The sequence below is a fragment of the Callospermophilus lateralis genome, chromosome 17, assembly GCF_048772815.1.
Source record: "Callospermophilus lateralis isolate mCalLat2 chromosome 17, mCalLat2.hap1, whole genome shotgun sequence".
Taxonomy (NCBI): domain Eukaryota; kingdom Metazoa; phylum Chordata; class Mammalia; order Rodentia; family Sciuridae; genus Callospermophilus; species Callospermophilus lateralis.
In genome coordinates this window covers 40,250,075-40,265,058 of record NC_135321.1, presented here as the reverse complement: position 1 = coordinate 40,265,058, position 14,984 = coordinate 40,250,075, and the positions used below count along the sequence as shown (strand labels likewise).

The 14,984-nt window shown below is 33.6% G+C and overlaps 1 pseudogene; it reads left to right on the top strand.

Annotated features, from left to right (window-relative positions):
• The first annotated feature begins 2,384 nt into the window (after positions 1 to 2,384).
• Positions 2,385 to 4,321, top strand: LOC143382638 (actin-related protein 2/3 complex subunit 1A pseudogene; annotated as a pseudogene).
• Positions 4,322 to 14,984: the final 10,663 nt, after the last annotated feature.

The following is a 14,984-nucleotide window of genomic DNA, read 5'->3' as shown; positions in this document are numbered from 1 at the left end:
GGAAACAAAGTTGGAAGAGATGAAAGAGAAGGTGGGAGAGATTCTGTAAAGAATACTCATGGAAAATAATTATTTATTTATTTGAAATTTTATTTTCATTGCTTTTTCATGATTTTTATTGTGAGTCTTCTTCTTAAGAGGTGTGAATGTTCCTAAAGTTTAGTAGTAGTGGCTCTGATTTTGAATTTAATAGGGGTAAAAAACAAAAGACTTATTTTCTGAAAGTCTTGTTCTTGGGAGCAATTAAGTTGCTGTTCTCCAGATTACTAGAAATTCTAAAAAGGTGAAATGTGGATTTCAAAAAAGTAGACATACTTAAAAAAACATATAAAGAAGAAAACAATAAAGAACACATTATTTCATAGTGTTATTGACCCAAGCAGTACTAAAAACACTCAACTTTCTTTGGGCAGAAAAATTTTAAAACAGATGTCTTAGTCAGCTTTTTCTGTCTTATGACTAAAGGGTCTGACCAGAGCAACTGTAGAGGAGGAAAAGTTTATTGAGGGCTCAGAGGTCTAAGTCCATAGAAGGCTGGCTTCATGATATATATATATATCTATCTCCCAAAGTCAAGCCCTAATTCCCACCTGCCCCAGCCACACCCTACCACTTCAGTTAACACTCAGTTGATCCCTATCAGGGAAGTAATTCATTGATTGGGTTAAGACTCTCACAACCCAATCATTTCTCCTCTGAACCTTCTTGCATTGTCTCACGTGTGAGCTTTTGGGTGACACCTCACATCCAAACTATAACAACAATAGTTGAAACTTCTTTCATTTTATTTTGTTTTTGTGTATAATTTATTGTTTTATTTTTAGTCATATTAGTAACTGTTAGTAATTAGTACCAAACAGGCAATGCCAGTAATCAAGCAGAACTTGTAGATCAGAGCGAAATCTTGGGTCTTGAAAAAGAAATTAGCATTTGCCTGGCATGGTGGTGCATGCTTGTAATCCAAGCCACTAGGGAAGCTGAAGCAGGAGGATCACAACTTTGAGGCGAGTCTCAGCAACTTAGCAAGACACTGTGTCAAAATAAAATAAAGGTAGTTCAGTGCTAAGCACCCCTGGGTTCAATCCCAATATCACAAAATATCATCAATAAGATATCAGGGTGTAGATATGAGACCAGGCAACAAGAAATTGATACACATAGAATACTTTATTTTCAGATGTATGTAAGAAGAATAAGCAATTAAGTACAATTGGGTTTTACATGAATAAACCAAGTCCAGAATAAATGGTACTGATGGTAGCTCACAGACATCCCTTTATTCAAGAATTAAACTTGATTCTACCAGCAAATTCCAACACAGTAGCACTGGGTTGCTTATCATCAACCACTGTGCTTTGTACAGCACATTCAATCCCCAATACCTTATGAGGACAATACTATTATTATCTTTATTTGGCCAGTGAATAAACTGAGATGGATATTAAATAACTTGATTGAGGTACCTATGTGATAGTGGCAGTATGAGAACTAGAGTCTAGATGAACAAAAAACCAGAGACAGACTAATATTAACTCCAAGCCATAAGTCAATATAGGCACTATTATTAGTCATTTTCAATGTTTCACAGTTGAACAGGCCTGAGTGGTTAAATGAATCCCTCTGGTTAGGTCAGTTATTTAGGTTCTAAACTGTGTTGATATAACTTCCTGAACATCAGCCTAAATGTTGGCATTATTTCCTATTGATATTGTCATTATTTGTTAGTATTATATTAATTATTTATATAACTTGTATCATTACATATTTACTCACATATTTAAATATATTTATTAATCATATTTAAATATAAAATTGAATATATATCATTGATATATATTTAAATAATAATCCAGTTCATTGTGCTCATTTTAATCCTTGTTAATAAAATTTGAAAATGGAAGTAGATGATTTTTAAATTCTGGTAGATTATATACAATTGTACTAGCTAGAATTGACTAAGTCACTGTTACATGAATAACTGTTTACTCATTGTTGAAAATAGATTGAAAAATATAATTTTTTCATAAAATCTAATACTTAAAATGTTTTGTTACATACATAGTTGACTTATTTTTTTGCAATCACACTCTGAGATTCCCTTTATATCTCTATCATCTTAAAGATTTGTTGATTATTTACTGAGTACAAGTCTTCAGAAAGATGCTGTATTCCTGCTGAACTGTTAGAAAACAAGAAACTATAATTTGAGATAATTTTATAAGATTAAGGCATTGATGTTTACAATAAATAAAGTATATAAAAATAGATAATAAGTTCATGTGTTTTATATATTGTTTAACCCAACACATACTGGATTTCAAAAGTATTTCCACACTTATTCATGTGAAAATAACTAGAGGTATAGTTTTCAGCTTTTTTCAATGATGTCTGTCATTTATGATCCTGAACTTCTTGGCACATTCTGTACGGTTTATTGCTTGATGACTTCTTGCATTCTTTTTTAATACTATGCAAGTGATCACAGGAAGCAGATACTTCAGAGATCTCTAGTTCTGCTTACTAACCAAGCTGAACCTAAGTTAGATGACTCAGCACCATCCCAACCTGACATGTTTTTCATCGTTTTTCACAATCCTAATGTTCAAGCTGACTGATGGTTTCTGTACATTCATAACTTCACATTATCATGACCACTAATTTAAAAAAATGATTTTTATGACATATAACTTCTAAGGCTGAACGATATAGTCACAGACTTCACTAAGGAATAAAATTATAACTAGAACATAATCTGATTAAATTTATATAGCATACTGTTTTATACATCAGTGTAAATACAATGGATTCTTCATTTTTCTAAATGAAAAGCATCTCACCATCTTTTAGAGCACTTAGCCGAATCATTGCTATACAGATGTAAATTTACTAAAGTGATTTTCTGCCTTCACCTGTGCCAGCTGAAGCCTGATCTTCCAAATTGACCCCAGGAATTCTTGGCTCCAATCTGTTCCTGACCATTGTGACCCCCAGCTTTTTATCCTTTGAAAATGCAAAGAGAGAGAGAGAGAAAGAGAGAGAGAGAATTTTTTAATATTTATTTTTTAGTTTTCGGTGGACACAACATCTTTGTTTTTTGTATGTGGTGCTGAGGATCGAACCCGGGCTGCACGCATGCCAGTTGAGCGCGCAACCACTTGAGCCACATCCCCAGCCCCCCTGCATCAGTTTTTACTAGAGTGAATCACCTGCCATACCTAAAAGAGGGACATTACCCAGATGACCCTTAACCCCAATAATAATGAAGTGCACATCTGTAAGAAGAATGGGAGCAAGTGAGTGAAAGCTAATGAACCCAAGGGGCCCATGGATCCCTTGGAATTATTGACTGTTTTTATAGAAGGATGGCATGGCCACTTGTAGGGCAGATAGCAATGACTATATCTGGAGTCAGAAAGACTGTCTGGAAACCAACACAGGTGATCCTGAGGTTTAATCGTGCAGGCAAGTTTGTGAACTGATCCATCTCCTCTGGCGAACAATTTTGCTGTGGGAAGGAGAGCACGATTCATTTTTGTTTGTTCCGTCAATTCTGGAAATGACTAGTGGGTAAGCAAAGACTTTAAAAATATCATAGCTCCATTGTCCTCACCGTGTATGGGCTTCCCAACATTTTGCTAGCTGCATGGTCATGTGATTTCAGATGTAGAGTATCTTCTGGGTCCAGTAAAGAAGTAGATGAAAAGCCAACCAATACTTCCAGGGGCAGCAAAATCCCTTTGGGTCAGCTGATGTCCATCAGAGTTTGTTGACAATGACACTGGTGACTGGGTCCACAGAATCAATGTCTTTGCCAGTGGGAGCAACTCCTCCTGGTTCAGTCACAACCACACCCTGCCTTGCTGCCAATGACTCAAAAAGGTCTCCACTCTGAAAATGAAGTCTTGCCACTCCTGATTGTCTCAGAGAATAGTGTTGTGGCTGCTGGCCCTGACTACTGTACAATACTCTTTGTCTTCAACCTAGACATTCCAAAATAGAGCATCATGCCCAACATGTCTGCCATGGACCATTTTTGCAACATGGACAAGAGGGCCACCACCCAAGACCTAATGCAGACTTGTAGACACTGCACAAGTCTAGCATCACTAAAGTGTCTATTTATAAGGTGAACAAGCAAGATGGCCACAGATTTTATACTACTGGCACTGATGGCGTCAAGAAAAGTTGGAATTTCAAGAACTTAGTATTACATCCAGTGCTTCTGAATGTGAAACCAAGTAAGCCTCCACCATCCAGCATGAGAAACATGGCCACCACTTGCCTGTTGGTGAGGAAAGTAAGCCCCAAGAAAACACTTTAAACATATCCAGCAAACACTGTGTGCTTTTGTTTGAATTGGAGCAAGTGTTGCTTTTCTAAAAGCAGCAGTGTTTTTTGTTTGTTTGTTTTTGCTATTTCATCTCATTCTTGATGAAAGCTTATCTTTAAGTACTTTATTATGGAAAATTGTTACACTAGAAGGAATAGATAAGGGAGGTATGTACATTGTCTTTTAGAAAATTAAATAAAAATCCTAAATGTGGAAAATAAATAGAAATGATTCTTTACTACCATAGAGTTAAACATTGCTTTCAATATATGATGAACTAATCTTTTAATAAGACTGGCTTGTACAGGTTATTTAAATGTATCTTTTCTAAAGTGTCAGAAGCAGTAAAAGTCTCATTCCCTTATCACATAAACTAATAGATTCTACTAGAGCACAATATGCTGTTTGCTCACGACAGTAAGTCCTAGAGGAAGCTGTTAGCTCCCAATATGAAATGGCAAGATACGTGTTGTACTATTGTGCTTAGATGGGAAGACCTCAGATGGTTAGCAGAATGTGCCTGTGGGAGTCCACTATTGTACATTATAGTAACAAAATCTTTAAGTCTTGGCATGAAACGACTTCTAAGCACACCACAACTATGAGATAATGCACAGAAACCCATAACTTATTCTCAGGTAAAATTAAAAGCAATCAGATTTCAAGAGTGTATCAGGAACATTCTATTCCTGAAAAGCCACAAGGAAGACAGGTCTTTTAAAAATATTTTATTTTGATACAATGTGGAATCTTAAAGTAAGTAAAATTATTTTAAAATAAATTTTCAAATTCTCTCAGTAATTACAATTACAATTAATTAAATTACAGTTATTAAAAATGACAGATAAGATTCCTGGCATAGCTTGTTTAAAAAGAGATGTTCAATTTTCTGGCTTCAAGATATTTACTTCTGAAGATAGTATGTCTATGATCTCAATTTACTCCATTTTGGCTTTTGACCAAACTATATCCATTAATCTTTTTTTTGTCATTTTAATATTCAAATCCTTTGATTCTTAAAATCAATATCATAGGAGACTATAGTGTACTGACAGACGTCTGGATTTCCTCCCAGATCACAGATGGACAAGCTAAACACCTTCAGTAAGTGTCCCTAGGAAATCACACAAAGGTGACTCTCCTGGATTTGGCACACCAATCAGTTGTTTTGCTCCTGGAAAAGCTGATGCTTTTCTGTGCTACAGAGGAACTTATTTAACATGATGTAAACAGCCGGAAAAAACTGGCTTCAATGAGTAGAGAAGGAAACATCATTTCAAAGAAAAGGAAAAAAAAGTTTCATTTCTTTCCTTTTTAATATGTTGAATAGCAAAGGACAAAGATGATATTCACTTGCTGCAAAGTAAGAGGAAAAAAAAAAACTCAAATACAAGCAAAATATTTTTTCTCATGAAAGACTGTCTTATCCTTTTCACTTATAGCTTAATTGTTCCAGTCCAGGGTTGAAAATGATCTAGGGATAGAAAACAAGCATACAGTGATGATGCACCCAGATAGTGCATAGCTAATCTAGAATTTAAACACAGGAAGCACATACTCTTAGAGCCTGTCATGACCCCTTTAATAAAGCAAAGATGGACGTAATATTTTGCAACCGAGGCACTCCTACATGTGGTGCCCAAATGGAGGCAATTTAGTCTAATTTTCAAAAATAGGAATATCAAAAGTAGAGAACTAGTTGGCCTCCTATAATCACAGTGGCTCAGGGGGTTAAGGCAGGAGGATAGCGAGTTCAAAGCCAGCACCAGCAAAGGTGAAATGCTAAGCAACTCAGTGGGACCCTGAATAAAATACAAAATAAGGGGGATGTGGCTCCGTGGTTCAACTGAGTGGCCCATGAGGCCCCTGAGTTCAATCCCTGATACCACCTCCCCCCACCAAAAGAAAAAAAAAGTGGAGAACTGTGTCAATATTATATAAATATCATTAACTTGGAGGCAAATTCTGAGAATATGGTCAGGATGGGAAGCTGTAGGTAAAAGAGAAATCTGAGTGACAAAAGTACTCAAACCTGTCTCCAAGCACCCCAGGATATGTCTTCCTTTTCAAATCTTCACAGGACTCTGGATTTGGCTTCATAGCATTATGCAAAATTATAAATATTTATTAAAAATATATGTATAGTAATACATAGTCGTCTGCTAGTTCTATTGCAATGTGAACACAATGCTTTACATATTACAAGTATTAATTATTTTTTTCAAATGAATTATAATTTAAATCTAAATTGTAAAAATTTTTCAAAATAAGTTTCTTTCTTAAAAAAAAAGTTCATTTACCTCTAAGAATTTTTTAATTTCCTCCTTGATGTCTTCTGTAACCCATTGTTCATTCAGTAGCATATTGTTCATTCTCCATGTGATGGAAGAATTTTTCTTCCTTATTTTATCATTGATTTCCAATTTTATCCCATTATGATTGGATAAAATGCATGGTAGTATCTCTACTCCTTTGTATTTGCTAAGAGATGCCCTGTGGCATAATATATGGTCTATTTTTGAAAAGGATCCATGTGATGCTGAGAAAAAGTATATCTGCTTGATGTTGGTTGATATATTCTATATATGTCAATTAAGTCTAAGTTATTAATTGTGTTATTGAGCTCTACTCGGCACTAAAAATGAATAAGATCATGGCATTTGAAGGGAAATGGATGGCATTAGAGCAGATTATGCTAAGTGAAGTTAGCCAAACCCCAAAAAACAAATGCTGAATGTCTTCTTTGACATAAAGGGGGTGACTCAAAATGGGGTAGGGAGGGAGAGCATGGGAAGAAGATTACCTCTAGATAGGGAATAAGGGTGGGAGGGAAAGGGAGGAAGAAGGAGAATAGCACGGATGGTGGAAGGAGACCCTCATAATTATACAAAATACATGTATGAAGATGTGAATTTGGTGTCAACATATCTTATATACAAACAGAGATATGATAAATTGTGGTATAAAGGTGTATTAAGAATTGTAATGATAAAAAAATAATAAGAGAGCTCATGAATAATGGCATAATTTGGTGTGAATATACTTTATATACAGAGTTATGAAAAATTGTGCTGTGAATAGATAATTATGATTCTAATGCATTCCACTAATGTCATGTATGTAAGAAATAAAAAAAAAAACAAAGTTCACATTTTAATGTGGGCACTCATGATCTTTCACTATGTTTTATAACTTAACACACTTCTCAAATCTGCAAATCATTTTCTAAAAGCACCATTCTATTGGGGATGTAACTTTCAAATTCTATCAGTTTCCAGAATCCATGGAAAATTGTTTCTGAGACCCCCATAGAAAATAAAAAAATTGCACATTAACCTACAGAAATTTTCCTATGTACATTAAATCATATTTAGATTACTTGTAATATATAAGGCCATGAGAAAGCTATATTAATAGTTGTTATACTTCATTTATTTAGGGGGAAAAGATTGAAAGTGTATACCTGTTCTGTATAGATACAACTTTTTACAGAAATTTTTTTAATCCACAGTTTAACTTATGGATGTGATACTTAGGAATGGTTTACTGTATATGTTTTCTTGAGTCTTTTGGGTGCCTTTAATCAGAAATTCATTGCTGTATATCATGATTAAATGTCAACATAAAAACACAAAATCAGAAATATATTTATTGTTTAACCAAAATTGTGACATTCTCCAAGCCTTTGCCAATTAGGGGAAAATATTTCTATTCTAAATTTAGAGTTTAATTTGACTTAACAATGAAAGGTAGAAAAGATGTAATATGGCACCCACATACACACACACACACACACTCTTGCACACACATTCATCCTTGAAAAAGAAAAGAACTGGTGTTATGCTAAAAAATGAACCAAACTTAAAGACACGTTAAGTGAAATAAGCCAATCACAAGAATGATGTATGGTTACACGTTTAATAGATACCTAAAAAAATCAAATAACAAAGACAGAAAGGTAGAGTAGTGGTTGCAGAAGTAAAGGTGGAGAAAGACGGAGTGTTTGTAGTCTTCACTAGATAAAGTTTCATTTGGAGAAGGAAAAAGTTCTGGAAATGGATGGTAAAGGTAGTTATGCAACATGACTATCTGTTATGTCATGGAACTGTAATTTTAAAAATTGTTAAAATACTAAATTTTATATTATATATACTTAACCACTATAAAAATAATAGAGGAACAAAGGTTTTACTTAAAATCAACATCTCATCACAAATATTGCTGTAATTGTATCTGTGGTATCACAGGTTCCAGTGACCATCCCATTCACATTTATCATTGTCTTTGAGATAAAATTTGAGATATCATCTGAAAACAATTTTAAACTTAATTGAAATTACTTAATTTCATGTTTATTTATATTTCTTGGATATTTCCATGTTCAATTGGCTCAGCAATTAGTTGAGATGCAACTCCATTTATTCATAAGCAACAATACTAGATGTCATTAATTTAGAATAATTTAATGAGTATGAGTACTGGCATTAACACCTTTCTAGTTCTATGTTTATTTTAAATAAATGCATGATTTTTGTTATCCATTAGATTTTTGTAAGAAGACATATGTAAAATATTTTGAATACATACACATATGAATGGAATATAGTTACTGGTGACATAATTTTATATCAGTGTTGATATTCTTAACACTAATACTATTTTTATAAATCATTTCTCTGACCTCATGTTATTTTGGTTCTATCTTATAATACATATTTGTATATGAGAAAACAGAGGAATTAAGAATTTGGTTTCAGGCATCAGCTTTCCTGAGAACAAATCTCAATTCCTGTACATAGAATTGTAAGGATATGGCAAATGTTTCAACACTCAGGACTTCAGTTTCTTTCATTTATAATATTAAAAAAAAGAATATTTCCAAACTTATACAGGTATCTAAATGACCTGTAAATGTTACATGCTGATAAACTTGCCTTGTACCTATTTAGGCTTAAATAAATGTCAGATACATTTTTATCATTCACATATATAACATTAAACATCATACTGAAATTATAACCATATATTTCAAAGCATTTGAAGGCTGAAAACACTTACTACATTAGTAAATTGTTCCCCAGTCTTCAGATTTGCTGACAGAAATATTTTCAAACCATTCACATTTTTATGATGACAGCAATGGTTTCAGAGTAAAATCCTTTAAGCCATTCAAAAGTACTGTGATGTCAGATAGAGTTATTGAAATATAATATTCTGTGCAAACCATTGTGATGTCCAGATTGATCTAAATTTGTACAGCTATTTTGTAGTATAAGATAAAATGGGACCCTATCAGAAGGGACTGATAAAGTATTTCACATTTGGAGTTTTTACTGAGAGCATATTGAGAAGAATCAATCAATACTGCATCTTATATTTACCTTGATGCTTTCAGGAATCCTGACCTTTAAATATCAAATGAGAAAGTTACTACATTGCTAAAGCTATCAGTTTCAAATATTTTTACCTATATTCATACAGAACAAAAATATGCCCTTTAAGCAGGTGTATCAGAAAAACAATGCATGGGGTTCAAAATTTAACTTTATCATCTATCATTCATGTATTTAAACAGAGATAGAACATAAATAAAAGAAAATGAAATATCAGTTAGATAATAGTATACACAAAAACCTAAATGAATTTCTCCAAGGTGCTTTAGATTATGGTATGCAGATAATCTTGTGCTAATGAGAACTCAGAATAGATGTACATCTGAATTCATGGGAAATACAACTAGACCCTCTTTGAGGAAAATAAAATAAATGCTAGGAAATATACTATTTTCTTAAATGTTTCCTAAATAAATTTTCCTCCTCCTCCTCCTCTTCCTCCTCCTTCTTCTTCTTCTTCTTCTTCTTCTTCTTATTATTATTATTATTATTATTATTATTATTATTATTATTTGAAGTGAATACTCTATATTGATGTTCAATTCAGAAAAAAAAGAATAGGATAAAAGTTAATCTGAAGGGTAAAATTAAACTTTTTAGGGCAAAGTTCAAAGTAATAAATTAATGTTTATTTTGATTGATAAATAATCATAAGACACATTTACAGCGTAGAAAGTAGTGTTTTGATATTTGTATACCATGTGTAATTATAAAATCAGCATCACCTCAAATATTTACTATTTCTTTGTTAGGAATTTTTAAAGTTCTTTCTTCTAGACCTTCTTTTGAAATAAGCAACAACTTATGGTTAACTATGGAGTCCCTATTTTGCTATAGATATAACTGGCTGTCTAAATGAAATTTTCTATTTGAAATCCTCCCCATGACCATCCCCCCATCACATTTCTGTCCTTTGCCCACCACTATTCCAAATCTATAAGAGAGAGAACATAGGATATTTGTCTTTCTGTGCCTATCTCATTGTGCTTAAAACTAATGTCCTCCAACTTCATTAGGGCTACTTTATAGTTGTCAATGATATTTGTTTTGTTTTGGTTTGTTTTGTTACCAGGGATTGAACTCAGAGGTGCTTAAGCACCCAACCCCATACTCAGCTCTTTTTAAAATTACTTTAGAGACAGGTTCTCATTGAGTTGCTTAGTGCCTCACTAAATTGCTGAAGTTGGCTTTGAACTCATAGTCCACTTGCCTCAGCCTTCCCAGCTTCTGGGATTAAATACATGTGCCATAATGCCAGGTATAAATGATATTCTTAATATGGTATGCATTACCTGGAAATAAACTCATTTTTTCACATAGCTACAATTGTTTTGGTTTATGGGTGTCACTATTATTGAAAACATAGACTCAGATTTGAAAAAGAGTTTCTATATCAGTATAAAGTTATTACATTTGTGTAACATCAAATATAGTAATATACAGCTCACCAAAAATGTTAAGACACAAACATATTGCTAAAAAATATTATTTGATGCTCATACATATATAGCAACTATAAAGAAGAATAAAACACAAAGGGAAATGCAAAGAAATCAAATAGCTCTGATAATAAAACTTTCTGGAAAAGAGAAACGATTCTTCTCACTTATATGAAGCAAAACAAATGACACTGGTTTTATCTCAAGGTCTGAATTCAAAGAATGATTGTTAGCTTTTAACTTAAATGAAACCCTGACAAAATACATGACAGCATCAATATTTATCTTCTTGTTTATGTATTACTTATATATTGTTTCTTTTTATTATTTATTTATTCAAGCCTTTTCCCCGCAGGACTATCTGTTAGCTCACAAGAATGCCATATAATTAAAAAAATAAAAATAAAAATATACAAATTACCTCAATGGAAGATAATTGAAGTAAAATAAAGCAATGCAATTTTGGAAAGGGTAAGGTTAGGATTCTAGCATTAGACCACATGAATTATGCATTTGCTAGAAGCATATGTATTTAGATGTAAGTTTTCCTGGGCGTGTGTGAAACACAACAGGATCGTTGTCAGCACTTTCAGTGTTGCAATCACAGAGAAATTGTCTCTGTGAGTCTTCTCCAAGGAGGGAAAGCACAGTATATAGGCAACATATTCTAATGATTCCTGTAACAAGTTTTTGAAATGCTCTACACAAACAAACAGTCAAAATGCTTTATAGTAAAATGCATTTGTAATTTTGCATGTCTAGCACCCCATTCCTTTCTCAAACTTCCTGAGATTCATGGCAAGTGTCAGCATATTAAAACTTATATTTATTGCAAATATCCTGACATTTTCCAAACTGGTATGAACAAAAAAAGAATTATAAAATTTTATTTTCCTTAATTCTCACAATTTTTCTTGTGTCTCAATGTTTCGTATATAGAGGGTTTTAGAGAGAGTTTGGAGGCTGTTCTTAAGAACTGGGTTCAATGAAAACATCCTATGTGACCACACTTAAATATGCTTGCAGAGTGTGATCTTCCCCATCATTGCAAGCTGTAGATTTTCAGGGTGCTTCTGGGCTCAGGAGGACCTTGGAGGCAGAAGACAGCTAATGCTAACCCAGCCCTAGCAAAGGCTGAAGTCCTGCAGACTAATTAGGACTAATGTGCCCTGAAGAAGTTGGGTCCTGATGGCTCTTAAAGGAAGCACTTGCTAAACAGGAGCAATGAGCTAGGACCTTTGGGGGCGCTGTCCAGGCTGCTGTTAGCAATGTTAGGCAATCTAACACCACAGGCTCGGTCCACTTAACCTTTAGCCCCTTCCAATCCGATTTTCTCTTTCTGAGCCCATAATCTGTCTGGTTCTGTCGCATCAACTACCTCTCTTTCTTTAGCTTCATGCAAGTAGAAATCCTTCAAATTAGGGAGGAGGAGGAGGAGAGAAAGAAAACAGAAATTGAGAGAGAGACAGAGAGAGGCCTTTTCACCCCTATATATTTAATCCTCTTAGCCTCTTGGCTAAACCCAGCTCTTTTCTATGCCTCCAAAAGTGTTACAAGGAACACTGGGGCATTTTTCTCTAAAATTAAAGTTGCTGAAAATTTCTTCTTTATAGATTATAGAGGAAAAGACTGACTGCTAATGCATGGTGGTGACACTTTGGTGCTGAGTGAAATGAGAAGTTACCAAGGTTGAGAATCAGGTTCAAGTCCCGTCTCCCATTGTTCAAGGTTGCACACCCTAGAAATGCGGATTCAAGAACAAAAAGTTTTATTTAAAGGATTGAACAGAGAAAGGGACAGAGGCTCCTCTGCAGAGGAGGAGATCCAAGTTGGTGCCTCAGGAAGTGGAGGTGTCCTCCCAGTTTTAGACATTTTAGGTCTCCTTTGTTCTCATGCTCTCACCTCCCAACCTGCCTACCTGACCCAAAGGTGGTGTGATCCAAGGTGGAAAGAAGCTGCCCAGGGGTACATGCAAGAAGGGTAACTACCCAGGGCTACTCATTCACAACAACTTCTTGAGGGAGGAACAATTTCCTGGAGACATGTGACAACAGGTTGGAAGAGGGGAAACATTGTGAAGGTATTAATATTTTATTTCCTCTTGACTCAACCCCCATCTTCCCAAGTCAATCATTCATAACCTACACTGACTGTCCTTTGGCACCCCCCACCCCCACCTTTTGCCTTATATACACGTGTCCATGTGTAGAAAATGCACAGAATTTTGGTCTGGTGCTGTGTTCTAATTTTACATTTGCTAAAGTATCCCCTCATTTTCCTACCATTATTTTCCATTTGGATAAGGATTTATTTAATCAGAAATATTAGAACTTCTATTTATTTCATGCTAAGTCATATTCTTACTTTATAAGATGTAAGGACCTAAGTTCATGGTAAATTAAATTAGAAAAGAAAAAAGAAGGAAATAAAGAAGTACCCCATAATATGAGGGAAGTATGGATACAAAAATGTGGTTAAAGTCTAAACGAAATATTTTTGGCATTTGTGGAATACATTTTGGCAGTTTCCCATTAGTTTCAACTCAATAATGACTAATTTAGTTATAATTTTTAAATAATTTCTTTTAATGTACACTTACCTTATCAAGCAGAAATGTGAACAAATAGGTCAAGAATATTGGCTGACCCTATAGAGTTTTGTTAGTAAAAATTTAAGGATAGGCTTAAAATTTAAGATACTTAATAGGCTCTTCAGTATCTTAAGGAGTAGATGGGCTATATAACTTCCAAACAGTTTTCCAAATAGAGAAATAACTCCAAATAACTATCAAAATATAGTAAATATATGCTTCCTTCATATTCATTTTACTTTATCTGCTTATGTGTTTGCTTATTTATAATTTACCTGTTGACTACTTTGATATCTCTGATTTTTACTTAGAAGAAATATGATGTGAAAATTATAAAACAGTAAGAATCAGTCTAATATTTTCTCAAGTTAACAAAAGTGAAAGAATCAAGGGATTAGTTGACTATTTGAAAAATTCAACAAGATATGACTCAGTTACTCAAGCATAGATAAGTAATTTTCAGTTTTAAGCTTCTTTAACTATAGACAATTAAGAATCTTTCATAATTAAAAAGAAAAAAATATGTTTATGAGAAATGATGAAGGGACTCATAAACTTTTAAAGTTGTTGTGAAATAAAATTTTCTATTCTTACCATTCGGAAATAAAATAATTTAAAGGATTGGTAATATTATTCTAAAACTATAATAGCTGTGAACTCTCATAGAATAAAATTCTTGGTCTTAGATCCCTGTTTTGATCTCATTAAATATGTTTACTTTTCAAAATCAGAAATCTGTTACAACTTCAACACAATAAGCACCAATATCCAAAGCACTATGCCTTTTCCTTAAAATTTAAAACAACATTTTGTAGGTATTTTTATCACCTGGTAAGTTTATTTTCATTGCTCACCAAATAATGAATAGGATTAGATAAATAATATACATAGAGAGTAATTTTAAACATTTCTCATAAGCAGATTATTAACCAAGGATATGTTAGAATCAGGGTAAGTGCAGAGGGAGAGACTGGAAGTTACTGAGGAATGAGAGACAGATGACGAAAATGGTTCTCCTCTCAGAGTTCCTGAAGGCTGAGCATGCTGCATAAGTATACAAAGAGGCGACTTAAATCCCTTGACAATAGATTAGTAAAATTTCTCTGAGTAAACCTAGTAAAATGCTCTAGAATTACAAAAAAGATTCAATTGCCTAAATTTGATATAATCTCAAATAATATCAGGGCTGTTAACTAATCAGAATGTAATTTTTCCATAATGACACTTTATAA